Source organism: Harmonia axyridis, chromosome 3 (assembly GCF_914767665.1).
Source record: "Harmonia axyridis chromosome 3, icHarAxyr1.1, whole genome shotgun sequence".
Taxonomy (NCBI): domain Eukaryota; kingdom Metazoa; phylum Arthropoda; class Insecta; order Coleoptera; family Coccinellidae; genus Harmonia; species Harmonia axyridis.
In genome coordinates this window covers 42,842,181-42,869,451 of record NC_059503.1, presented here as the reverse complement: position 1 = coordinate 42,869,451, position 27,271 = coordinate 42,842,181, and the positions used below count along the sequence as shown (strand labels likewise).

Below are 27,271 nucleotides of genomic sequence, written 5' to 3'. Positions count from 1 at the left end.
ATTCCATGAAATATTGAAGAACACACACAATTGGAAATCACCCGGCCCAGATGGAATCCACAACTTTGGGTTGAAAAAATTTTGATGTATACACGGCAACCATAAATGGTGTTGGAAGTAATCCAACGGAAATGCCCAAATTTTAACAACAGGGACCACTTACCTCTTACTGAAGGATATGCAACACACCGCGGATCCATCAAAATACAGACCAATTAAATGTCTACCAACAATATATAAAATCATCACATCATGTAGAGGATCTCGTATCTACAAACATTGCGCGACAAATAATATAATGACAGCACAGCAGGAAGGATGTTCCAAGTATGCACTAGGATCGAAGGAACTGCTGATAATAATAGATTCCATCATATGCAACCGAACCTTCAAAAAACACAGAAATCTTTTTATGACATATTTTGACTATAAGAAGGCCTTCGACTCTATTCCACATGGGTGGCTGACAAAAATTTTAGAAATATCCAAGATCGATCCAATTACAATAAACTTTCTGAAGTATGCAATGTGCAACTGGAGAACGAATATCGAACTATCTACGGCGAACTGGTAGAAAATTTTTCGAAAGACGTGGGGATGAAATTCGGATTGGACAAGTGTCGTACTATCAGCGTAGTGCATGGAAAAATCAAAGATGAACCGATAGCTCTCTCCAATGGACAGGAGATAGAAGCAATGAAATCGGACGATCTTTATAAATACCTAGGAATGAAACAAAACGACGAATAAACCATCAAAGAATGAAGGAAGACTTAACAACTGAGTTCATTAGGAGAATCAACAAAATTTTAAAAACAAACCTCAACAGCAAGAACATGACGAGAGCCATCATCACATATGCATGTTCAATTCTTACCTACTCTTTCGGTATCATTCCATGGAGCAAAACAGATATTGAAAACCTGCAACGCAAAATGAGAACCTTGATGACGAAAGCACACAAGCACCATCCGAAAAGTAGCATTGAGAGGACGATACTGCCGAGGAATAAAGGAGGCAGAGGTCTGCAAGACATCATGGAACTTGCCCAAGGGCAAATTGAATGCCTACGAACATACTTCAAAGACAAATCAGGCACGTCAGAGATCTACAAAGTACTGTGTGAAGCAGACGAATCAACACCTTTACCACTGCACAAGGAGCAATTGTCATGCAACCACCAGACAATCCAAGAAAAACTGCAAAGGTGGAGAGAGAAGCCCCTACATGGACGACATTTCAACGAGGTGAACCAGGATCATCTCGACATTGAGGCTTCGAACTATTGGCTCACATCAGGTGCGATGTATCCAGAAACGAAAGGGTTTCTTTAAGCCATCCAAGATCAAGTGATCTCAACAAGAAATTACTGCAAGCATATCATAAAGGATCGAACTAATACTGACGATCGATGCCGTTATGGGTGTCCAACGAATGAGACAATCCAACACATCACGGGAGGATGTCAAATGTTTGCAGGAAATGAATATAAAGAGAGACACGATGCAGTAGGAAAGATACTACACCAAGGAATGGCAACTAAATTAACACTAATTCATTCTGAAAAAGTGCCATACTACAAATACGGCCGGAAACCATCCTGGAAAACGAACGCTTACTGTACTGGGATCGCACAGTTTTGACTGATAAAACAGTCCCTCACAACAGACCAGATATATCAACGAGAACTATTCCAATTATCATCTCAACAACAGGAATAGTACCCAAAAATCTCAAGAGGAATATCAAGCAACTGGGAATTACTGAGTATATATGTAATATAATACGAAAAGCTGTTCTTTTAGGTACTGCAAGGACGGTGAGAAAATTCCTAGGAAGCGAAGGACAGGTCCAAGCATCGCGTGTAAGAGGACCAGAAGTTCGACGAGAACCAGGGGGGCCACAAGGACCGGACACGACCGAGCTCTGCCCTTCTGCTATTTTAAATATCTGAGATTGAGTGAATGTCCCTCTTAGCGAGGAGTGAGAAGCCGACGGCGAGGAGAAATCCTACGCGTATAGGCAAAAGTCGGGGATAAAATTTATTTAGCACCCGGCTAGTACAAAAAATAGAAAATCAACACAACAATAACATAATTATTCACATTTCTCTGAAGTGGCCATATAATAAAAAAATATATAAAAAAGAACATAAATAATTCCTCCTGTGGTAGGAACATTGTGTGCGAAAAGATGGAAGACATTTTGCACAGAGACAGAGACAATGAATTGGAATTTCGTATTCGATTTTCTTGAGTCCTGGTATCATTACATTTGAAATTTCGGAGAAAAATGAACAAAACTATAAACTTCTGACTCAGCGCCCCTATCAGGAACAGCAAAAAAAAATTTCTTCATGAGTATATCTTCTGCTTAATCAACAAGATGTTATCTCTCAAACGAGATCAAAGAATTGAACCAAACTGAAGTTACAAACATTTCAATAAGTCAGATTTCTCCCTTTCCCCATCCTTATTTGATTTCTTGAAATCGAAAGTGATAATTCAAAAACATACAACATTTTCCAAGGAATACAGTGATGATATTTTTCATCAACCGTTTGTTTTTATATCCAATATTTGAATAAAATTTTCTGTTCTGATTTCATTTTTCTTGCCTGCTGAACGCAGGAGTGAAAATAGCCCTTTGGTTACTTCTGAAAAAATGTAAGGTTTTAAATTATGGACATCATCATTGAAAAATTACAGGGTGCTTTATTTGAAAAAATCGAGAAAAAACAATTTGAAATTCTTTATATTTGGAAAAGGTTAATAATTTACGAACGATGACAAGGCAAATTCTTAAGAAATTCTGATCAAATTCATATTCCATTCGCTTCTGGAAATCGGTGAAGGGCTTCTACCGAACTACTGTTTCGTCGAAATTTTGCAGTTTTTTCTGAATAATATCCGTACTGTTGAAAAAATATCCCTAATATTTTGCATCATGATAGAGGTATCGAAGAGCATTGAAAATATGCAAAAATATAAGGTTTGTTTCATTTAAAAAAATCACTCATTTGTTGAATAATTTTATTTGGGAACACCTTGTATATCAGAAAAGAACTTCCAGAGATGCAGAATTGAAAGTACAAAGGGGATGCTTTTCAACTAAATTTCTAAAAAAATGTCTGGTTTGACAGCTATGGAAGCCTAACACAATATTGCAGGACCCTGTATGAATAAAATCTTACTAGACTGTATTCACTCAGAATAAAGTATCATTAATTAACGAACTTACATAGTTCTAGCGATCCAATAGATGAACAGCCTTCTAATACATTCTTTAAATCTGTGAAAAAGTTCAAGGAAACATCCCTCAAGAATAATAGCTTCTTCTTAAGAAATGCGTCCTTAAATTTTTCCTCTGATTTCAATTCCACAAAGGTCCTCTTTTTTTCAAGGACTGGAATTCATTTCCCTACGCCTCTATACTACAATATCTTCTATTTTCTACTGTTGTCTAATTGGGGGACTTTCTCCATTCTGCCTGTCACTTTTTCCTTCTATTTGATTCTTTGAAAGAGGTATTTCCTCTTATCTGTCTTTTTTATTGGGATTTGTAATATCTTTCTTTTTGGACAAATGTATAAGCGATTGAATGACTCGAAATTAAATATATGGAGATTCTTCAAAAAGATAAACATTTTGTGGAAAACAATTACTGTTGATTCTTATAATGAAAATTGATGATACTAGACAAATTATATTCCATATCATCACGAGGGCTTCAAATATTATCGATAATTTTTTCTTTTCCAAGAAAACTTGTTTATTTGGCAATAATATGAGAACTAACTGATTGGTGGAATCACGTGTCCGTTATAGGCCGAGTGATTTTTACTTTATTCGGTTGATTTCAATCTTTTTTCCTCAAATAAACAAGTTTGAGTGATGAAAATATAAAATTATTTGATAAAATTTGAAGAACGAGTTGTAGTTGTAAAGATTATTTTCTCAACAATTCGAATGTTCACTGAATCGGTTTGTGTTCATTATTCAATAAACGTCGAAGAACTCTAAGCGGTCAATAACGACAAATTCAAATTATTTTTTTTCATTGTAAACAAAGTATTATCGATGAGGAAGCAGTATTATCAGTTGTAATAACCCTAGGATATTGAATAGACGAGATCATTTTATTACAATGGAAAGCTCGATACTTGGTATAGTATATCCAAAGTCACTTGGAGGAAGCCAGAATATTTCGATTATAAGAGGGGTGTCCAAATTTCCAAAAACTCCTTTGGGACCAGTGAATTTATTGCCTAAAAATACTTTAAAATAACCCCGGTATTTGGCGGATCGTGGTATCCAATTCAAAGGGACATCTGGCCAAGCGTTTTTATATTCTAATTCGAGAGACTTTGGATATACTATAACTGTCCCAAACTGAAGATTGAGGGCTGTTACAAAGATACGAGCTTGAGAAATTTGTCATAAAATTATGAGGCATATTTTTATTCTTTTAATCACCTAAGAGAATATGAATTGAATAATTCATATTTCAATCGCAGCAAAATTCCATAAATATTCCTCAACTATATTTGTGGCTGTATGTTCCATTTCTGGGAATTTTTCACTGATTAGAACATCAATACTTTGTTATAGTTTGAACATAAGCATTCTCCAAACGGACGTTTTGAAATTTATTTGCAATGAAGTTGTCAAACTCATCCACAAAATGTCAAAATCTGATTTTCAGTATATGTAATCCCGAATGATTGGTTAGAATAATGCATTACCATTAGTTGAAACCACCAAACTATCATTGTTTGACATGTGAAAAAATAATCAGTTATAATATCACAAAAGCATAGACAATATTCGATTATACACCGATTCACGAGACGTAGTTCGCGAAACATCACGAGAGCGGAGCTCGAGTGTAGAGGTTCGTAAAATCGAAATATATTGTCTATGCTCGAGTGGTATTCGTTAAGATTATATAACGAATCATATCAATAAATATAACCAAAGCACTGCATTTTGATAATTCAATGACATTTCACTGAGCTTGACTTTTATTTTTTGGCGAACGTCCAAGAATGTTACCATGGAAATGATCACAATATGGCAGGAGGCGAAACACCAAAACGATTAAACCACGTCGTCAAGTAGTATATTCACTTATCAATACGCCGCTACTACGTGAAATTTACGGATTCTTTTGGTTCATCAGAACATGAGTTGTATAATCAATAGAATTACATTACACGAGAGCTTTTTGCCAAAATAAACTTAACCCTTCAATGCAGGCGCGGATCCAGGGGGGGGTGAACAGGGGGAACGTTCCTCCCCCTCCAAATGGCCCGTGCACCTCTTAAATTTTACCGGCCCTCCAGAATTTGACATACTAAGGCTCAAATAATTACAAAATCAGCAAAAATGTAATTTGACGCAATTTCTGAAAAAAAGATGTTAGAAGTACGTATACGGAATGGAAATGCAATAAGGTTAGAAATAATATGAATATCGTCTAATTTGTATGTTCAAACGTGCCGCAATAACGTTCAAAGGTGCCGCAATTGGGTCATAAATATTAATGTCGCGCGTTGGCATGTGATTTTCGGCTTACCCTGATTTTCAAGAGTTTTTTCGCGCTTCATAAATCTTGTCGGTATCTCTTTGATAAACTATCTATTTTTGTGTGAAGTGTGACTTATTTGATGCGTGTTCTAGATCTTCAGGCGTTATCTCTGATATTTCAGCCATTGTTTTTATTTTCATTTCAACAATCAGAATTATGAACCCCAAGAAGAAGGAAAATAAATACATATCATAGACCTAATATCAAATGGACAGGCCCTTAGAGAGAAATTCTGGCATGCCGCATATGAAAGAGAGAGATGGAGCTAGATGGGTCAACGTCAAAATCATATGATCAAAACATTGAACTCACATTCAGAAAATCGCTAATTTTTCTCTCATTCTGAATTGAAAACATGGTTAATCTGATTGATCCGATTTGTAAAAGTGTTGAACATTCTAATAAAAGGAATTAGCGGTAAGTAGGTATTCCGTGAAATCTTTATCGGATTTCAATAAGTTCATGAAACTTATTGAAAGGCCGATTTCATCTTGAAAATCAATCGAAAGCTCATGTTTTTCTAGAATCCATCTGCTATTGCGAAAGTCAAAGCACCAGAAGAACTAATTTTCAAATAAAATCCCTCACACTCGTGCAGCCTTCAATTGTACAGCGAGATTAGAAAAAAGCCAAAAGTTGAAATTTCATTCGTAAGTATTTATATCTTATAATACCCTCTCACATTCATACGTTAAGGAAATATTAGTTCACAGTTTTCCAAAGGATGACAAATTTAGGGAGCAGTGGATGAAAGCTGAGGAAGAATTGATTTCAACCCTTTTTCCTCGTCGAAAATATGCAGTTTTCATCAACATGATTACTTACTTGCTGACACTGTTTGCGGATGACACTTCGGTTGTCATTTCGGCCCGGAGCTGTGGGGAATTACAAGTAGCTTGTGAGACCCTTGTAACACAATTTGTGAATTGGTGTCACTCGAATAGGTTGATGTTGAATGTAGATAAGACGGTATGTGTTTACTTCGGCCTGAAAAATTTCGAGAGGGGTAATTTGAGAATTCGTTATATGGAGGACATCATTGTTCCAAGTGAATGTACCAAATTCCTGGGTGTCTATATAGACCGAAATCTAAGTTGGACTACCCATGTTGATTATCTCTGCAAAAAACTCAACACCACTTTTTTTGCAATACTAAGAGTTAAAAATGTACTTCCTGTTGGTTCACTATTAGACATTTATTATAGCCTGGTTTATTGCCATTTAACATACAATATTATTTTGTGGGGCAGCTGTGTAGATATCTCAAGAATCTTTATCGCACAGAAAAGAATAATAAGAAAAATATTTAATTTGAGTTCTCGAACAAGTTGTCGGCCAGTATTTAATGCAAATAGGTTATTGCCCTTACCTTGCATTTATATTTTGAAATGTCTTGTGTATGCAAAAGAAAATGAAAAAAACTGGACAAGACTATCCAGCAACCATGAATACATGACCAGGAATTCACAGATTCTTTTAGTGCCTAAGCACCGAACTCACAAATTTGAATGCTCTCCACTTTATCAGAGCATAAAGTTATTCAATCACTTACCATCTTCTGTGAAATCACTGGACTTACGTAAATTCAAACTTGAAGTAAAGGAAATTTTGTTGAAAAAATGTTATTATTCAGTTGGGGAATATTGTGTTGATATTTTGTCTTAGATTTAAGCTTCTATGTAATTTTTTTTTTTCATGTTGACTTATATTATATACCTTTTGTATGGTGTCTTAATGGATGAATAAACTTATTATTATTATTATTATTATTATTATTATTAATATTCAAGGTACGTTGATATTTTATTTTTTATGGATGTGAAATATCTATTCATTATCCCTCCCTTATTTTATTCATTCATATAAACAATTATTGCAAAAGAAATTGAACAGGACCAGCAAGAGATGGGGCAACCATAGGCTAAAGTCGGATCATTTTTTAAAATCATTTATTGTAATAATGTATTTTGAACAGCAATAAAAATAAGTTTTTATTGCTGTTCAAAATACATTATTACAATAAATGATTTTAAAAAATGATCCGACTTTAGCCTATCAGCGCATGAGGAAGAACATCTTGTATTCATTAAGATTCTTCATAGACTCTCTTTTTTTAATTGCCTGTATTATCTGGAAACAATTTTTTGAAAGATTTTACTATTATCAAATTGATAAGTGACTTGAACTAAACTAGTTGGAAGTAATACAAAATTGAAAAATGAAATATAATAGACATAACTGATTCTATTCAAACGATAAAATTGTAAAAATGATTTTTCATTCTACCATCAATAATATTTGTACTAAGAATTTTGGTTGACGAGAGCCAAAGTAATAAAATAGAACAACACAAATAGGTGATTACTAAGCAGTATACTTTCATTTTGAATCTTTAAATGGTTATATTTAAGAATTAGTCTATATTGAATTGAATATTCCAACCAAACATTTGAAAGAATGACCATCTTCACTCAATAATAACATAATATAACGATTTTCACTTGATAGAAATATAAGAAAATTATTCTCATTTTAAGTTGCGATATAATAAAAAATATATTTTTTCGGCAACCGTCCGGGAAGTGCTCACTTCCCGGACGCTTTTTCTCTGAGAAAGTAGCATTTCCCGGCCTAGTCCGGAAAGTACATACTTCCCGGACTAGGCCGGAAAAGAACCATAGAATCCATAGCAACCGAGATAACGGCTGACAGTTCATATGAAATTAGTTGTCAAAAATTTGCATGTTCTTTGATCGCAATCGCAATAAAATATGGAAAGCAGCAGCGATAGTGTTATTTTACATGGTTGCCGAAAAAATATTGTACGCAACACGCCCGAAAATGGTTTTTTTTGGACTCACAGACTTCCAGGACTCGCTTACGCTCGTCCTGGAATTTTGTCTATTCGTCCAAAAAAACCCTATTTTCCGGACTTGTTACGTAAATTACTATTTTCTACTATCTTGATAGAAAACTTCATTTTCGCCCCTAAAGAAGGAAGGAAAAATGTTTTTCTCCCGGCAGGTGTAAAAATACCATTTTCCACCCTGACTGATAAGAATGACGACCTTAAAAGTAGTAGAAAAGACTATATACATACATAAGGAAAAAATACTTTCCTTTCTTGGTATGTAAATAATAAAAATATTATTTATTATAGCTTTTTCCATAAATTCTCAAACAAAAATTAAACTTTTGATAGTCGAAAATAGATTAATATAAGAAAGATTTCAAGCAATTCTAACCCTCGTATATATTGCTAGAATTCCAATACATCAAAAAAACAATGAGTTTCATTCAGAATAAAAGAAAAATTCAAGATTTTCCAAACGTAAGTCCAATGTTTTGGTCATATGATTTTGACGTTGACCCATCTAGCTGCATCTCTCTCTTTCATATTTAGCCTGCTGCGAACTCTTCGTGAAAGTCTCGTTAGGGCCAGTCCAATGATATTAAGTCTATGATACATACATTATATGAATACAAAGAGTGTAGACGAACATAATAAGCAATTGTTTTCTATTTGTTAATTTGTATAATGCGAAATCGTTTTGTTACCCCAAAATATTGAATTGTTGTATTGACTAGTATGTACTAGGACCAATTTAGTCTCAACTAGTCTTTATTGTTTTTATTTTTGTTCACCTGACGCCCGAAATATATAAACCTCTGTTTGTATAATGGTAAATATCAAAATATTTCATTGGTATTCAACTAATGTTAAATGAATATAATTTGAGTACGCATTCCACCATTGCAACAATTTTTGACATGATGCTGTAGTAATAACTGAAATCAAACCAATTTTTTTTATTATAATCATACCTCAAACTTTGGCTTTTAGCATTGAATCCAAATCTGCAATAAAAAATTAGTTTATTCGCCTTACGCAAGCCTTTTAGTCCGTCGAGAGAGGGAGGCGAGAGTGATTTTCCCCGGGGTCATGATTTTTGGGAGCCTGTAATTTTCAGAATTCCGTGAACAAAACAATTCCTGAGTGATTTTTTTTTACTTATTCCATGAAACATAATAAGACGTTGAATATTTTTTTTACGTCGGAGCCCTCCGCCTACCCTCAACATCATCTATTCCTGTTATTCTGGTCTTATGATGTTTTGAGTAACCTACTCAATACGATGTTTATGATTCAGTATCTTGGAACGAATGGCAATAAAAATAGACTATTAAGAAGGAATCATAACACGTACATAAGAAATATTTGCTCTTTGTTGGTACTTTGGAAAAAAGGATCTGAAACATAATGGTAGCAGGCGTACTTGGCAATATATTTCCTATTCTGTTTATCATAATAAATATTTAGCTTTGTTGGCAAATCATAGGAATTGATTGGTGAAATTGGAGGTATAAAGGCCTATTAAAATGGGCCCGTTAACGTTTTATTGTTTTCGAGATACAGAGTGTTTCTCGTAAGTTTTGTAATCTAATTTTTTCGTGATGATTATACCATTTATTCGAATCTTTATTCATCTTCGCTACAGATGCGGTAAATAAGTATCAAAACAAAACTTATATAATAATAAATGTATTCATCACAGCTTACTAACTAAAATCTACTACTAAAACTTATACTGTTTGTGCCTCTAATATTAGTAATATCTCTAGTACAAATGGATGGCTATTTTCAAATAGCATTTATTCATTGCTTTCCTTTGATTAATTTACTTTTCTATTTATTTATTTATTTTTTATTTATTTCGTCATTCTGATTTTGGAATTATTGAGAATACTTTCAATGAAGATCTAAAAATTATGGAAAATTATTTTCTTGAGTGGCGCTTATGCCCTAATCCAAATAAACCAGAAGTATCCTGTTTCCATTTGAATAATCAACAAAAATACAGAAAATTGAAAGTAACTTTCAATAATTCCGTCTTGGATCATAATTTTGCTCCCAAATATCTTGGAGTTAAACTTGATTCTTCTTTGAATTTCAAGGTTCACTTAGAAAATTTGCGTTTGAAATTGAAGTCGAGGAATAATATCCTCCAAAAATTAGCAGGATCTTCATAGGGTGCTTATGTCAGCACTCTTCGTACAGCAACCTTGGCCATGGTTTTTTTTGCTGCTGAATATTGTTGTTCCGTTTGGTTCAATAGGGCTCATGTTCATCAAATTGATGCACAGCTTAACGTTTCTATGAGAATTATGAGTGGGACTATTAGATCTACACCTTCAGATTGGTTACCGGTGCTATCACATATAGTTCCGCCTCATATTCGTAGACAGGTTGCAGTCAAGAAATCTTGGGATAAATTTCATTTCTACCCGACCTCATTTCCAATTGTATCCTATTTCCCAGATTCTAGAACTGCTAGATTGAAATCACGCAAACCTTTATGGACTAATACCTTCCTTCAATCGAATGAAAGCGACAAGGAAATTTGGCGTTCGGGATGGACTTCTTCTAACGTCTTCAACAAAAGTCTTATCGTTGATCCTTCAGAAAAAGTTCTAGGTTTCAATCTTCCTAGGAAAATTTGGTGTATTTTAAATCGACTTAGAACTGGTCATGGTCGTTGTAATAGTACCCTCTTCAAATGGCATTCTATTGATAGCCCACTATGTGAGTGTGGTGTTGAAGAAACTATTGACCACTTGATGAATAATTGTCCTATTTATAAATTTCATGGTGGTTTCCAAGCTATCCATTCAGTTTCAGATTATTTTTCAGAATGGGAAGTTAACTTCAAATCGATATAATGAAAACTAATATTTAGTGCTTCTTTTTTTTTGTTTTAGGATCTAATTGGAAATTATAGAGTCGTCAACCGATGAAGAAAATTTTGTTTTGGTTGAAGAGGAAGTCCTTCAATATAAATTATGTCAGCTTATTCTGTAAACGTTTACACAAACCAGTCACTACACCGATACGGGGAGACAGAGTTTTTGCTGAGGTTTTTATCTGTTCTCTTGTATCATACGTTGAAATGTATGATGCTCCGTTACATTTCCTCTGCTAATACTGATATTCATCGACACATATGCTCGATTGTTTGAAATTAATAATTTGTATTGCTCTTTCTGAGAAGAATATATATATATATATATATATATATATATATATATATATATATATATATATATATATATATATATATATACAAAATACCATGATTTGGCTTTTGAAATGAAGGAAATGTATAGATTAAACACAGTTCTTATTCTCCCACTGATCATTACCACCAACGGATTGGTGGAAAGTCACCTTCCAGACAATATAAAACTCCTTGATCTAGACCTTGAGTTGATCAGCACAGCTCAAAAGGAGGTAATACTGTGGACAACAAGGATTGTCAGGATGGTTTTGACAACAACCTAGGAGAGCCTTGGTCGTGAGTCGACCCGGCTCTTTTCTACGGAGCTAACCCAATATGGTGATTAGAAAAAAAAAACATATATATATATATATATATATATATATATATATATATATATATATATATATATATATATATATATATATATATATATATATATATATATATAATAGTTATAAGTATGATAAGGGGTGTGGGAAAATTGATAAGTGTTATAATTTCACTCTTCTTTATTTCATTTAGCCGGCTCCTGCTGTTCTTGAGAATGGCTCCAAAATCGGAGCCGAAACGTCGAACACGACAAAATATTAGACGCGGTCCAATCCGGAACACACAAAGTTCAAATATTTCCTACCGCGGAAACCTATCCGAACATATATATATATATATATTTTGATTATGTTATTTACCTGCTTTTCAATAGTCAATAGAATTTTCTTTATTTGGAAGTGTCAGGTTTTTAATGAAGTTATTTATTTAATATAAAAAAAAAATATGATTATACGTTTCGGAGAGACTCTCCTTCTTCAGTAAATATATATATATATATATATATATATATATATATATATATATATATATATATATATATATATATATATATATATATATATATATATGGGGTATATATATATATATATATATATATATGGGGAAATGACGGTATCAGAAATGAACTTATAAAAAATATTCAAGATGAAATAATAGAACCTATAATGTTGCTTGCAAATCTGTGTTTTGAAACGGCTGAATTTCGGGAGATATAACTTGAAATAGAGAATGAGCTTTTTGGTGCAGTGTTATTTGATGACCGAGTAGCTGATGGTGGACATGACCGAATGAGTGCGCCCCTGAGTTTATGATATATTATTGTATTTATAGAATGGGCACTTATCTGTGATCATTACTGTGCTATTGAGTTTTTGTTGATTTTTATATTTTTATTGAAATATGTTAAAAGAATTTGATCTTGATTTGTGAATTTATTTGAATACTGGCTACTGCATTATATTTTGTTATTCAGTGATAAAATGGCTATATCTTTTTAACAGGGCCGAATCGGAAAAAATGATAAATGATAAAAGTGTTTCTTTTGACCTCAAGAATGTTCGGTTAAAATATATGTACAAGTCAAAGACTCACCCTGTATAACTGTGAAGTGACCTCATGAGTTTTTATTCACCCAGCAATCATTTAACATGCACATAAAAATTTTCGCATCCAGGAAATAATATTGTTATCTCAACAAAAGAATTCAAAGAAATATCAACCCGAAATAATTTCATAATTTTCCACGCCTTCCTCAACTTTCCTTAATTGTATATCTAACAATAAACAGGACATTGTTAATCTAAACACTCCATGATATATTAACACCTTCACAATGACACAAAACCTCCATGAAAATTGTTTATTGCTGATAAAAGCCTAATACGAAACAGTATAGAAATGACGAACGACATATGGCAGACCGATTATATATGTTGCATCAACGAAAGCGGTAAAAAGGATTTCAAGTCATTCTGAGGCGAAAACAACCCAAAGATGATTGGATAGGTGTTGAAATTTCTTCAGAAATACAGTTTTTGTGATATACTGGAAGCAAGAACTCAGGTACAATCAGTCAACTGGTGATTCAAGCTGAATCAAGGCTGAATTATTGAAGGTAAACTCTGGATGAGTGTGGGTATCCCAGGTAGATTCTTTTCATACTTTTTTAAATTTATTTAGAGAAGGAGACCCTTTTGTGCGAATCGAAAAGATTTATATTAATACTATATTAAGAAATAGATGTTTTGTATGAAATTCCGGTGCTTTTTACCTTTTTGTTTGACGATCAAATCGATGAAAGAATATAATAAACCATCTTTCGGTTTCGAATCTCAATTCAAAGTTCTTTATTGTGAGTGGGTTGTTGTTTTGCCCCTTTTTCTATTCCTTGTCGCCTGTCGGCTGATCTCCACATGGTGGCTCCTGAAGAAGGTACCTATGTTTAGATTCGCGAGGTCAAGGATTGATGCCGAGGCTTTCTTTTCTATTATTGATTTTGTATTCCTCACCATTTGACATTTTCACCGAAATCGGTATTTTCATTTTTTTTTCATTACGACTCTTAAAATTGTCATCATCTAAATGAAAAATTTTATTAAGATTGAATCGATAATTTCGAAATGGTCAGAAAAAAAGTCAAATAGCTATATTTACAGAATTCTTTGTCGATTTTCGAATAAGTTAACAGCGACATTCGATATTCGGAGATTCCCTGAAAATTTCAATCTCTTTCCGTTCGAGAATTTATCATTTTTACGGCTGGACGAACAGAATCGAATTTGAGGACAAATTCATCATAAGTGAGTAGAACCTTATCGTTTTTGTCCATCTCTGGCTCAAAATTCGTGAATTACAGACATAAGGTTTCAATTATGGAATAATGACTAAACACATTTGTCCCTTCCATGAAGGTATTTGCTATTTGATATTCAATCAATATGTATGTTAACTAGTATCCATCATTATTGTGACATTAGAATTTTAAATTTCATTTAAATATCGTCAAACATTTTTCAAAAAATAAAAATTAAAGTGTTAAAAGTTCGAAAACCATATTTGGAGGATTTAAACTTGTTCTCTTTCATTTTCATTTTGCCCATTTTTTTTCATTTTGTCAACTCTCTTTATATTGTCAACTTTGAAAATTGATAACCTCTTTTTTTTCATTCGCAAAAATGTACTATTTTGAATCAGTACGCTCCCATGAAGTTCTGCTGTACTTCTTCTCTCACCCTTCCATAATCTTACATATGTTTATAGGAACAATATTTATTCCGATTATAAAACTTCAATTTCAACAGTTCCTACTGAAATTTATAGTACTCAAAAATCGAAATATCGAAATATCGAATTACTTTTACAAAGTGCTTAGGATTCACGAGACTTCTGTGGAAATCGGTTCTCAGTGCCAGATACTCGAAGCCCTTTTTTCGATTGCTCAGTGCTCGAAACACTATTTTTCAGTGCTCGTCACAGCTCTGTATTCAGCTGTTTATTTGGAACAAAAGCGCACAAATATTGAATGGGAAATTATCTGAATGATCCGAAACCACAAGCAAAGACTATTCATATTTTACAGGTGCCTACTGTTTCATTCAAAAATTAAATTGATGATGGATTTTTTATCATTTGTAAAGTTTAAATTTAAGGCTTCACTCCATTAATATGCGCCTTCAATAGTTAATATTTTATTAATATCTAATTGATGATATTTATCCATATATGTATTATAGAGGTATCTTATATTATATATCTATGTCAATACGACAGCGCACATAGATGGTGCGCATTTAAATTTTACTACTTCATTGATATCATCGACCATTGGGATACATCAAAAAATTGCTTGAACTGAAAAAAACCAATATTTTTCGGTTTTTTTTAATACAGCTACAAAGCCGCCTCTGTGGCCCTAACCATTTCGCGACTGAAAGAGTACCAAAAGAAGCGTCACGCAAAAAAAAAGAGCAAAAACGAACACAAAAGCATATTTCAATAACTTGCGGACTCGTTCATAAAACCATTTCTATATTGTCGAAAATCAAAAGGGTCAATCAGGACGATGCTGGATGCAGTAACAAAAGGAGGAGGTAAATAAATAAAAGATCTAGTCAGGGAGAAGTTCGTTTGGACCGACTCTTGGACTTATTTGGTAGGTACTCGCACATTTGGTCTCAATAGATAATCCCCTCTCGACCCCTAAATGTTCATAGATAGATAGTTCATTGGTTCCTTGAAACATAATGTTGATTTATGAGATAAGTCAACTACATTCACTATGCTAGATAGTTGACAACAGTGTTTTCTGCATGACCAATTAATTGGTAATTGAGCATTGCATCTGAAGGAATGTACACTGCTTAGAGAATAGGATATCAACTTTTGCAAATTATTTTTTATATGTACTTATGTGAATTAGTTTAATAACAATATAATGATTCTCGCTCGAAAAAAGTATAGATAATAATAATGATGAAAATCTAACGTGAAAATGGTTTTGAGGTGTTTTACATTTAAAAATAGTGAAATATAAATTTAGATAGAAAATATCCGTTCGCCGTCAGGAGCACTCCTCAGAAACTATTGAACTGTAAGTATGATATGTGGCACAAGTCAGTTTTTATACCACACTGGACCACCAATTCCAATAATTTTATTACTGAATTTTGAAGGCCAAGAATCAAGTAAAATATCGAATAAAAAAAAATGCCAAAACAGTACCAGAAATGGGCGGATAAAACACAAAAATGTATTAATCTATATAAATATTTCAATATTCTGCTTCCACCAAAAAATAACAGTGGAGCAGTGAAGTATAGACAGGACAATTACCATCTTGTATAGACTTAACTCATTTTCCAAGGCTCTTTCTCGCCATCAGAGGGTGAAGTTGTATATTCTTCAGCGTGGTTTTTCATCGTCGAGAAGACTATGGTACCAACAATGGAAATAATCAAAAAACTTTTGGCACACTCAAGAAAAATTGAGTGTGTACTCTAAAAAACTGAGAAGATACCACGTGAGCTATAAACGAAAACATGAAAAAATTATTCTTAAAAACTCCTAGAACAAATATAAGAGAATGCTGATAATCAAATTATAGCAAAATCGGGAAGTTTGCCAAGCGCCGAAGATACAGAGTTTTTGAACCGATGAAATTTCAATATTGACCCCTTATAACTTCCAACTCCTCTAAGCGAATGGGATTAAAAGGAGGAGAAATCATGTGAGACGATAGAGAATATGCCTCATAATGTAATCATTTCTGAATAACACAGGAATTATTGGGAAGCACTCACAATAGGAAATCCCCAGGCCCAGATGGAATCCACAACTTCTGGTTGAAGAAATTTTGGTGTCTACACGGCAAACTTGTCGAATCCAAAAATTGTATAATACATAATCCAATGAAAATGCCAAAGTTTTTTAAAACATCAGGTATCATTCACCTCAAACTGAAATGTTTTCAAAAAACTATGGATTTACCTTTATTCGGACGTGTCAGGTTCGAATTTCGAAGATCCATATTGTTTATGTTCTTTCACAGGTTTAATTTAAATCAATTTTCTTATTGTAAACTATCAAATTGGTCATTGTCTTGTAATATCTTCAATAAAAGTCTAATCGTTAATCCCTCAAAGAAAGTTCAAGGTTTTAATCTTCCGAGGAAAACTTGATGTATTATTGACTTAGGTCATGGTCATGATCGTTGCAATAGTTTGCTCTTCAAATGGAAATTTGGCGTTCGAAATGGAATTCTTGTGTTTACAACAAAGGTCTCATCGTTGATCCTTCAGAGAAAGTTCCTTCCTAAGAAAATTTTTCACTATTGGAAAAGGTCCTATTCTCATTTCATCAAGTTTTTTTTCAATCAATTTTGATTTATTTTCAACGTCTCCAATTGTAAAATCATAATGTTTCCTATTCTCGTCGATCAGTTTTTTATTGTATTCATGAAAGCGTAAAGAATTTTTCTCTTATTCTGTGGTTATTCAGTTCATTCTTCCACATCCTGTAGAACAAAATCGTGCGAGAATATATCAGAAACGCAGTTTTCATGGTTATATTTTATTATTATATGTTGTTACTCTGAACTTTCGGCCACGGCTTTATCTGTCAATTCATCGTTATTTTAATTTCTGCTCAGAAGTCATGACAATAACAATAAGAATTAAGAATATCTACTCTACACCTAGTAACATCGAAATTTCTGGAACTTGCTAAATAGAAATATGTAGAACCTGTGTTATCAAATCTCGAATTTATCCAATAGTATAGAAGAAACTGCTTCATAAAATGTGAGGTAGAATCAAGCAAAATCAATGCATCTCGTATTGTTAAAAGAAGTAAGTACTTAATATTGAAAAACTGTGGACGTTGGTTTTATCAGAATAGTGTGAAACACTTTTATCCTTAGTCTTGGTTGTTTCCTTTTAGGAGAAGAAAACTTAAGATGAATCTTGGAATCTCTCACGCATATTGAGACGGAGTTTATCTCTCTTCTCCGTTTTCTAGAAGCGCTAGCTTGGGGCGCTTTATTTTAGAGGGGTCTTGCAGATCATAGCTAAGGGCATCTTCCAGAGTCTTATTAGAGTGGAACTCTAGTTTATCTAGCAGCTTCCTATTTCGGAGTTTTATCTGCTTCGATATCGTGTCCATATTCAGGTCTTGTCTAATGTCGGTGTTTCGGATGAACCAAGGGGCATCTGTTATTTTCCCTAAAATTTCGTTTCGCAATATTTCTAATTTCTTTTTGTGGCACTTTTCAGCTTGACCCCATGCTGTGGAGCAGTATAGAATACTTGGTATTATAACAACTTTGTATAGTCTTAATTTGTTATCAAGGCTCAGCTGCCTATTTCTCGCTAGTAGGCGATGAAGTTGTACATTTTTCTGGCTGACTTTCTTTCTGATTGCATCGATGTGATCTTTCCACGTGAGTTTGCTGTCGAAGATCACACCGAGGTATTTGATTTTGTTGATCCATGGGATCTTTTCCGCATTTATTTCTATTAGGTTAGTTGGTAGACCTGATTTTCTGCTGAAGACAATTGCTTGTGATTTAGCTGGATTTACTTTCACCTTCCATTTTTCCATCCATTTCAGGATATCGTCTGTGGCTGTCTGAAGGTATCTTCCACTAAGGTTCATGTTCCTTGAATGGGCAAGCACAGCAGTGTCATCAGCATATGTGAAAATTTTTACATCTTCTTTAAAGATTCTTGGGATATCAGACGAGAAAATGTTGTACAACTTCGGCGAGAGTACTCCTCCTCCTCCAGCTTTAATTGGAGTTTTTGCTGACTTACTAGTACCGATCCTCACTTGAAAATGATTAACATAAACAAAGAAGATGAAACCATAAATAAGAAGACAGATACGAACAAATTAAGCTCTATATACAGTTATTTGTTAGAAAGGATAAAAATGGAATCTTTTTATGACGGCCCAATAGATGAATAAAGAAGACAGGGAACATAGAGGAGTGAGAGACTAGTTTTCTATAATAACAGAAACATAACCATCAAAAATCAAATGTCATTATTGTGTTATCTTAGATGAGAGTTACTAAATTGTGTATAAATAAGATTATCAACCGGAAGAGTTTTTAAATTGTAAAATAGATTTAGTTGACGTGTTTTTGGAGAATTCCTATGAAATCAAAATATAACTTTTTGTTTTTATTGGTTACAACGTTTGTGGCAGATGTTATCCATGTAAAACCTCACATTCAGTGAGTAAATTTGTTTGTTTTCTAAAATTTGTTATTTATTAATTGTATATTATTATGTATTATTATTGATTGATCTTTTGCAGAAGCCCTGAAGGAGCATTAAATTAATGCGAAAGCTTGGCATAGAATAAAGAGTAGTCAATCATTTACTCCCAAAACCCGAGCCTAAAGACCCTTAAATTTCATTCAATATATTTATTTTGGCTCTTACAACAATAGTTATTATATATATATATATATATATATATATATATATATATATATATATATATATATATATATATATGCCGACCATTTACAAACTCCTCACAGGAGTACTCACCCGGCACATCAACAACCACGTGAGAAGCCACAACATCTTGGCAACTGAACAAAGCGGATGCAAATCCAAAGCAATGGGTGCCAAAGAACTGTTGATAACGGATGTTATCATCACGAAACACGCAAGAAAAAAGCTACGTAACATCTCGGTAGCGTGGGTGGACTATAAAAAAGCGTTTGACTCGGTACCCCACACTTGGCTGCTCAAGGTTCTGAGTATGTACGGAGTATGTGGCTCAGTAATAAATCTCCTAAAACACCTAATGAGCGAATGGCGAACCTCGCTGATTCTGAAAACTGGGGCTACTATAATTAAAACTGCTGACATCGCAATCAGACGGGGTCTATTTCAAGGGGACTCACTTAGCCCCTTATGGTTTTGCCTAGCATTAAATCCTCTCAGCACGCTCATCAATGAACAGAAATATGGATACATCTTAGACAAAAACAGAAAGATCAAAATAACCCATCAACTATATATTGATGATCTCAAGTTATATGCGTCCAATGAAGAACAACTTGAAAAAATGTTAGAGATCGTGGCAACATTTAGTGAGACCATAAGAATGGAGATGGGGCTAGACAAGTGCGCAAGGCTAAAGGTCAAAAGGGGAAAAATATCTGAAAATGATTCCAACATCTTGAATCCAAATGCCATTCAGAACCTCGGCATGGATGAAACCTATAAGTATCTAGGTATACAGCAAGCTCTAGAAATTGAAAACGCTGAAATGAAGGAAGCCTTTAGTAAGAAACTATTTCATCGGGTGAACCAAGTGCTCAAGTCCAAACTGAATTCGAAATCATTGTTTCTAGCCTTGAACACATGGGCATTGCCCATAATGACGTACACCTTCGGGGTACTTACATGGTCGACTACAGAATTGCAGGCTTTGGACACGAAGATCCGCACCATTTTGACGAAATACGGAGTACATCACCCTCACTCATCCGTGGCAAGACTTTATCTCCAAAGACATCTAGGGGGAAGAGGGATGCTTAACCTAGAAACAACACATAACAAATCCGTATTAAAACTAAGGGAATACTTCATGAATCAGAACTTACCCTTTGTCAGAGCCCTTCGTTCGGTAGATGTAGGATGCTCCTCATTACGGCTATCGGATTCCGACTTCGCGCTGCCGATTCGCACTCAGCAAAACCTGCAGGAGGAATGGAAAGCTAAGGTATTACATGGTAGATACCCTAATAATTTAGACAACAGCAATGTGAATAAAAAAGAATCCTTAACTTACCTTAAAGCGGGCTACCTGTTTCCTGAAACCGAGGGCAGGCTGCTTGCAATACAGGATCAGGTGATTCCTACCAGGTCTTACCTCAAAAACATAGCGGGGCAACAACTTACCTCTGATCTATGTAGAAAATGCAAGCTGGGACGTGAACACATCCAACATGTTACGTCTGGTTGCTCCATCCTCGCTCCGAGAGAATACACGGATAGACACAACCAAATGGCAAAAGTTTACCATCAGGCCATGGCACTGAAATTGAAACTAATCAAAACTAAGAGAAAAAATCATCTATACTCACCTGAGAATGTCCTCGAGAACGAAGAATTTAAACTATATTGGGACACCACGATGGTGACGGACAGGCCAGTGGCAAATAATCGGCCGGATATCGTCTTATTGAATAAAACTGAAAAAAGCTGTGAGATCATCGATATTACGGTTCCTTCAGACGACAATATTTCAAGGGCCTACACTGAAAAAATCACAAAATACTTCGATCTGTCGTTCGAACTAAAGGAAATGTATAAGCTCAAGAAAATATCTATTATCCCACTGGTGATGTCGGTCAACGGACTCGTAGAGGAACATCTTGTTGATAACACAAAGATGTTGGAACTTGACATCTATGTTGTTTCGAGTGCCCAGAAGGAAGTCATACTGGGCACTACACGTATCGTAAGGCGCTTCTTTCATAGCTCTTGATTCCACTTTGGCTCTGAGAGTTCGGTGGTATCTCGTAATTCCCGGAAGGGTGATTGGCAAAAAAAAAAAAAAATATATATATATATATATATATATATATATCGTGAATCTATTAAGGAGGGAATTCGACTGATAAGAAGTATTTCGGTTTTACTCTTTATTCATATATACAGGGTGAGTCTTTGACTTGTACATATATTTCAACCGTAGATTCTTGAGGTCAAAAGAAACACTTTTTTCATTTACCATTTTTTCCGATTCGGCTCGGTTGAAAAGATATGGCCATTTTAAGTTTTCATAATGAGCTATGCCGAACCTGGAAATCAGCCCACTGAAGTTTTTCCAAGCATAAATTTATACCATTTGAACTTTGGAAATGGGTTACTATATTAGCAAAACAAGCATAAACTCACTTTTTCCATTCCCTTTGGTGACCGAAGTATTATTTTCAGTATAATAAATGAGTTATAGCAATTTCGTGGGAGATAAATATGTTGATTATTTTTCTCTTGATTTCTATTTTATATTCGATAATTATAAAAAATTCAGCTTGCAACCACCCATATTAAATCTGATATTCATATCCAATCATTTATTTTCGCTTTTTCACCTCTTTTCGTAGGTACAAGAGTTAACAATTCATATAACCTTTAATTTTCATAAAGGTAAATAAACATAAATGATAATCATCTGTGGACTTTCCACGTTGCCAAGTTTACAGCCACAAAACTGTATAATGACAAAAAACCTACAGAATAATAAGCTAAATCTATGTACCTATATATACTAATCATCTCGCATCTGTAATGTTATGTTTAAAGGTTATGTTATGTTTTGTCAATAAAATTCAAGAAACCCAACAAACGGTTGAAGTTTTGTACATTACTAGAAATTTGGGCTAATTGAGTATATTTTGTTATCTAGAGGTCAGCAAAAAAGTGGTATTCAAACCAGTGTTCAATTTGAATTCTTATTATCATGGAATCAGTGAGAAAAGTTTTGACTTTTTAGGGTAGCAAGAAGTGTAAGAACTCTTGCATTTTAGATTGAATGAACCCAGAATACTTTATCTAAGTACCTACACAATAACTTAGCTCGAAAATGAAAAGGCAGTTTCATGAATGGATTTATGTGGAAGATGGAATCACCTCTGTATCACACAGAGGTAATTTTGTGATGGAAAAATTCCGATTTTATCTTGTTAAAAATAACAGTAGTATGAGAAGGAATAAGTAATTTCCAGAAGGAAATGAATTTTTTTCCTTTTTCATCCTAGAAGCTTATAAGTTTCATGAATCTTCAATATTCCATTATTGATTAATTATTGATCTTGATTTTTGTATTAAAATGAAATGGTGGTATTCAATATGAATATCCACTATTGAATATTCTGCTTCTTTCAACTCACTGAAGTTTTTTATTTATTTTCACGTTAAAACAATTTTGGCCCTCTTAAAAGTATGTCAATCAAATGTTCTAGGATGAAATTATCGAATAGCAAATGGATAGAAGTATTCAATCACGTAAAAATGAAATTTTAGGATGTATTGTTATGTATCGATGAAAGCTCAGAAGACTGGAAGAAGATTATAGTAATGTTTGGCAGCAGCAGTTTTTAATGGGATTTCATATCTTGATTGGTGTTATTTTATAAGGAGCCTAGTTTGTGAAAATTCACTTGAAAATGAGTTTCGATCAGAATTATTCAAAATAGAATATTAACTTTAATGAAATATCTTCATATTATAGGGCTGTGCCAAAGCTCAGTAATTTGTTATCATGAAAATATTTGAAATCCTTTTCTTCTTAGTGTTCACTAATGCCAATATTCTGTCTGAAAATTTGATACCCAATAGGTAACTCCAAAAAATGCTCTCGAGTACTTTCGATAATAAAGAAGCAATTAGTCTTTCCTTAATATTATCAATGTTATAATCAACATCTTCGAAAATTTTATTTTCCTGAAGATGGTAAAATGGTATTCGGCTAGAAAAAAGGAAGTACAACGTACAAGTAAATTTACTTGTTTGTTATCGAACAGATAAACTGAAAATATTATGAAACTTCCCAACAATTATGTAATCTTTTTTTTTGTTTTCACATATCAACTACATGTAAAATAAATTTTGAATTCTTGTAAGGTATACCTTTTTTTCAAAAGTACTCAATAAACTGAAGCTTTTGATAAACTTATCGAAAGATTAACAGTGACTTGAAATCATGTATTATTGCCAAATCCACTCTTTTACTATAAATCCAGTGCCCCACAGTAGGTATACAACATTCAGAGCAATTTGAAATAAACATTTTTCATTACTGAAACAAAAAAATGCATATCAAAAAACAAGAAGTGAAGTACAAACTACCATAATAATAAATTGTCTTTATTTTCATTTAATTTATAAATAACCAGGTTTAACATTTTTTACTCTTAAACTTCTCACGTAGATTCATTTAGCAGATGTATTGTGCGAAATAAAAAACATTCAATATTCAGCCAATAATTATTTAATTAGGCCTGCCATTATTCGAGTTAATTCTCAATGATTCCTGATCTCAGATGTATTCATTATATTATTATAATATCTATAAACCAAGGACAGTAACTACAAACTATGTATATGCCTCAAAATATCAATAGCTATTGATTCTGAAACATATGGATTGGATCAGTACATGTACTAGATAATAGGATAGGATCTGGGTTAATGGTGAAATCAGTGACTTTTGAATTATTTTTCAGTACATCAATGAGTATGAAGTTTGAATAAGTATTCTTCACAGAACTAGTGCTTCACTTATTCAAGTAGTTGAATTTATCAACAGAATCATTGTATTGTAGATTTTTGGTTATTTCAATTAATCAATTTACTTTTCCATTCATTATATGGAAAAATTATCCTTATGAAATCATGAACACCTCACAGCAAACTTTTTCCGGTTGGATTTAATTTGAAGGGGTTCAAGATTCTCTTTAAATACAGGTCATCTGAAACTTCTCTGTATCTAGTGGGCAATCATCTTCACGAAATAAATCACGAAGGAAAATCGTCGTCCAATTAAATTCATTATGGTGTTTTTCTGAATGATTCGATGAATTATTAGGAGATCTGAAAAAATACAATAATCATTCAATATATTATTTATATCATATAACTTAGTAACTTACTTACGCCGAACTGTGTTGTTTCTTATTGAAACATAAAATATTTTCGAATCAAATATCGAATTATTCCATTTGTTGTTTGCCAAACATAACCACAATTCTTCGAAATTTCTCAAATTCTCAGTTTGGCCATGCGCATAGAGTAATAAACTCTGAGGCCATGCGCAATAGTTCAAATCGTTCATAACATACGGTAATCTAGCATATTATGACTTATTTTATTATACAAAATTCGATTTAACATTTCGGATGATACTAATTATTACATTTAATGAAATTCATAATAAAATAAATTTATTAATTCATAAATTTGATGGTTTGTTTAAAAAATTATTCGAGATTCTTCTATGTTGATCGGTCATGCGCATAGAATGATCCGAAAACAATTGAAATTCGAATTTATGGTATCATGATTTCTGTTGCTTTGTTTAATGTAAGTGATAAGTATAAAGTGTATTTAGTTTGTTAAGTGTTACCTAAGTGCGTTTAACTTGTTAAGTGTGTTTAGTTTGTTTGGTGTAAGGTGTTTGTTTAGTGTAAAGTGTTTGTTTGTGAAGTTCTTTAAGTGTGTTAAGTGGAAATTAGCAGAATGTATTCCAACCAGGAGATGGTAGATATGTTGGAATGCTATTTCACAAATGGAAAAATAGCGAGAAGAGCTAAAGAAGCTTATGGAAGGCTGTTTCCAAATAGGAGACAGCCAAATGAGAGAACTTTCGTAAGGATTGTCCAAAGATTGCGTGATCATGGAACCCTCGCTAACAACATGGTTGATAATGGCCGAATGCGATCGAGAGCAAGGGATCAGACAATGGATGATGTTCTAGATGTCGTGCAACAGCACCCCGAAACAAGTACGAGACGTCTCGCATTGCGATATAACATATCGCAATCTACGGTGGATCGCAGCTTGAGAGATCAAGGATTGTACCCATACCATATTCAAAGGGTACAAGCTTTATTGCCGACGGATTTACCAAAAAGAATTGAATTTTCTCAATGGGTTTTAAGAAACCATTTTGATAATAATGATTTCTTGCGGTATATTCTGTTCACAGATGAAGCAGGATTCACAAGAGAAGGCATTTTTAACAGCCATAACACCCATTTCTGGGCTGTCGAAAACCCCCATGCAACCAGAGAAGTCAACAACCAACACCGTTTCGGAGTGAATATGTGGGCAGGCATCGTGAACAACCAACTGATTGGACCACGGGAATTATCCAGGAGATTGACCTCAGCTGATTATCTACATTTTTTACAGAATGATTTGGACGACTCATTAGAGGACGTACCACTTCTTGTTCTGCAAAATTTGTGGATACAGCAAGATGGAGCTCCTCCTTATAGTTCCCGAGCAGTAACAGATTGGCTCAACGAAAATTTCAATGGAAGATGGATAGGGCGATACGGCCCAGTGCTATGGCCTCCAAGATCACCAGACTTGAACCCATGCGACTTTTTCCTTTGGGGTTTCATGAAGCAGCATGTTTTTAAACACATATTACTCGAAAACGGCTCAATATACGAGAAAATATGAAGAATACTTTTATTTTTCAAATTAGCTAAATATCCTTCAATGAACGTCCTAGTTACTTTTAAGAGTTCGGTTCTTTGAATTTCTGGTATTTTTATGGGATGAAGTGTTCATTATGAAGAAACGGGGAGATGTGGATAAAATTTTGTGTACGGAGAAGATTCATCACATACATGAAAAACTATATACCGAAATTCATTTTTTTCTATACAACCATTTCCGAGATATAACGGAAAATGACATTTTTTTATCGATTTTCAACAGCCTGTATCTTTTTAACCGGGCCGAATCGGAAAAAATGGTAAATGAAAAAAGGGTTTCTATTGACCTCAGGAATCTTCGGTTGAAATATATATACAAGTCAAAGACTCACCCTGTATATATATATATATATATATATATATATATATATATATATATATATATATATATATATATATATATATATATATACAGGGTGAGTCTTTGACTTGTACATATATTTCAACCGAAGATTCCTGAGGTCAAAAGAAACACTTTTTTCCTTTATAGTTTTTTCCGATTCGGCCCGGTTACAAAGATACAGGCTGTTGAAAATCGATAAAAAAATGTGATTTTCAGCTATATCTCGTAAATGGTTCTATAGAAGGAAATGATTTTTGAAATATAGCTTTTCCTTGATGTGATACATCTTCTCCGAACACAAGATTCCCTACACATCTTTTAGTTTCTTCATTATGAACATTACATCACATAAAAATACCAGAAATTCGAAGAACCCAACTCTTAAAAGTAATTTGAACGTTCATTGAACAATATTTGGCCAATTTGGAAAATAAAAGTACTCTTCATATTTTCTCCTACAAAGCGCCGTTTTCGAGTAACTTGATCTTAAAAAAAAAAAATTATCTGTGAAATTCGAAAAATTGGGTACTTTGGCTAAATGCAACTCTGTTCTGTTGTGGAAAAAAAACCACAGAAATGAATATTTACTATGATGTCATGTCTCAGATTTTAGAATTGAGGTACTAGCCAACTTGGTTTGAAAATGAAGTTATTTGAATAAGCTCACCTCAACTCTTCTATTTGATTACAAATTAC

General features: G+C 33.6%; 1 long non-coding RNA gene across 1 annotated transcript; it reads left to right on the top strand.

The window, feature by feature from the left end:
• The first annotated feature begins 22,354 nt into the window (after positions 1-22,354).
• Positions 22,355-22,733, top strand: LOC123677082. The gene is made up of 2 exons (XR_006747051.1): positions 22,355-22,414; positions 22,500-22,733. It is a non-coding gene; the product is annotated as an uncharacterized LOC123677082 (long non-coding RNA).
• Positions 22,734-27,271: the final 4,538 nt, after the last annotated feature.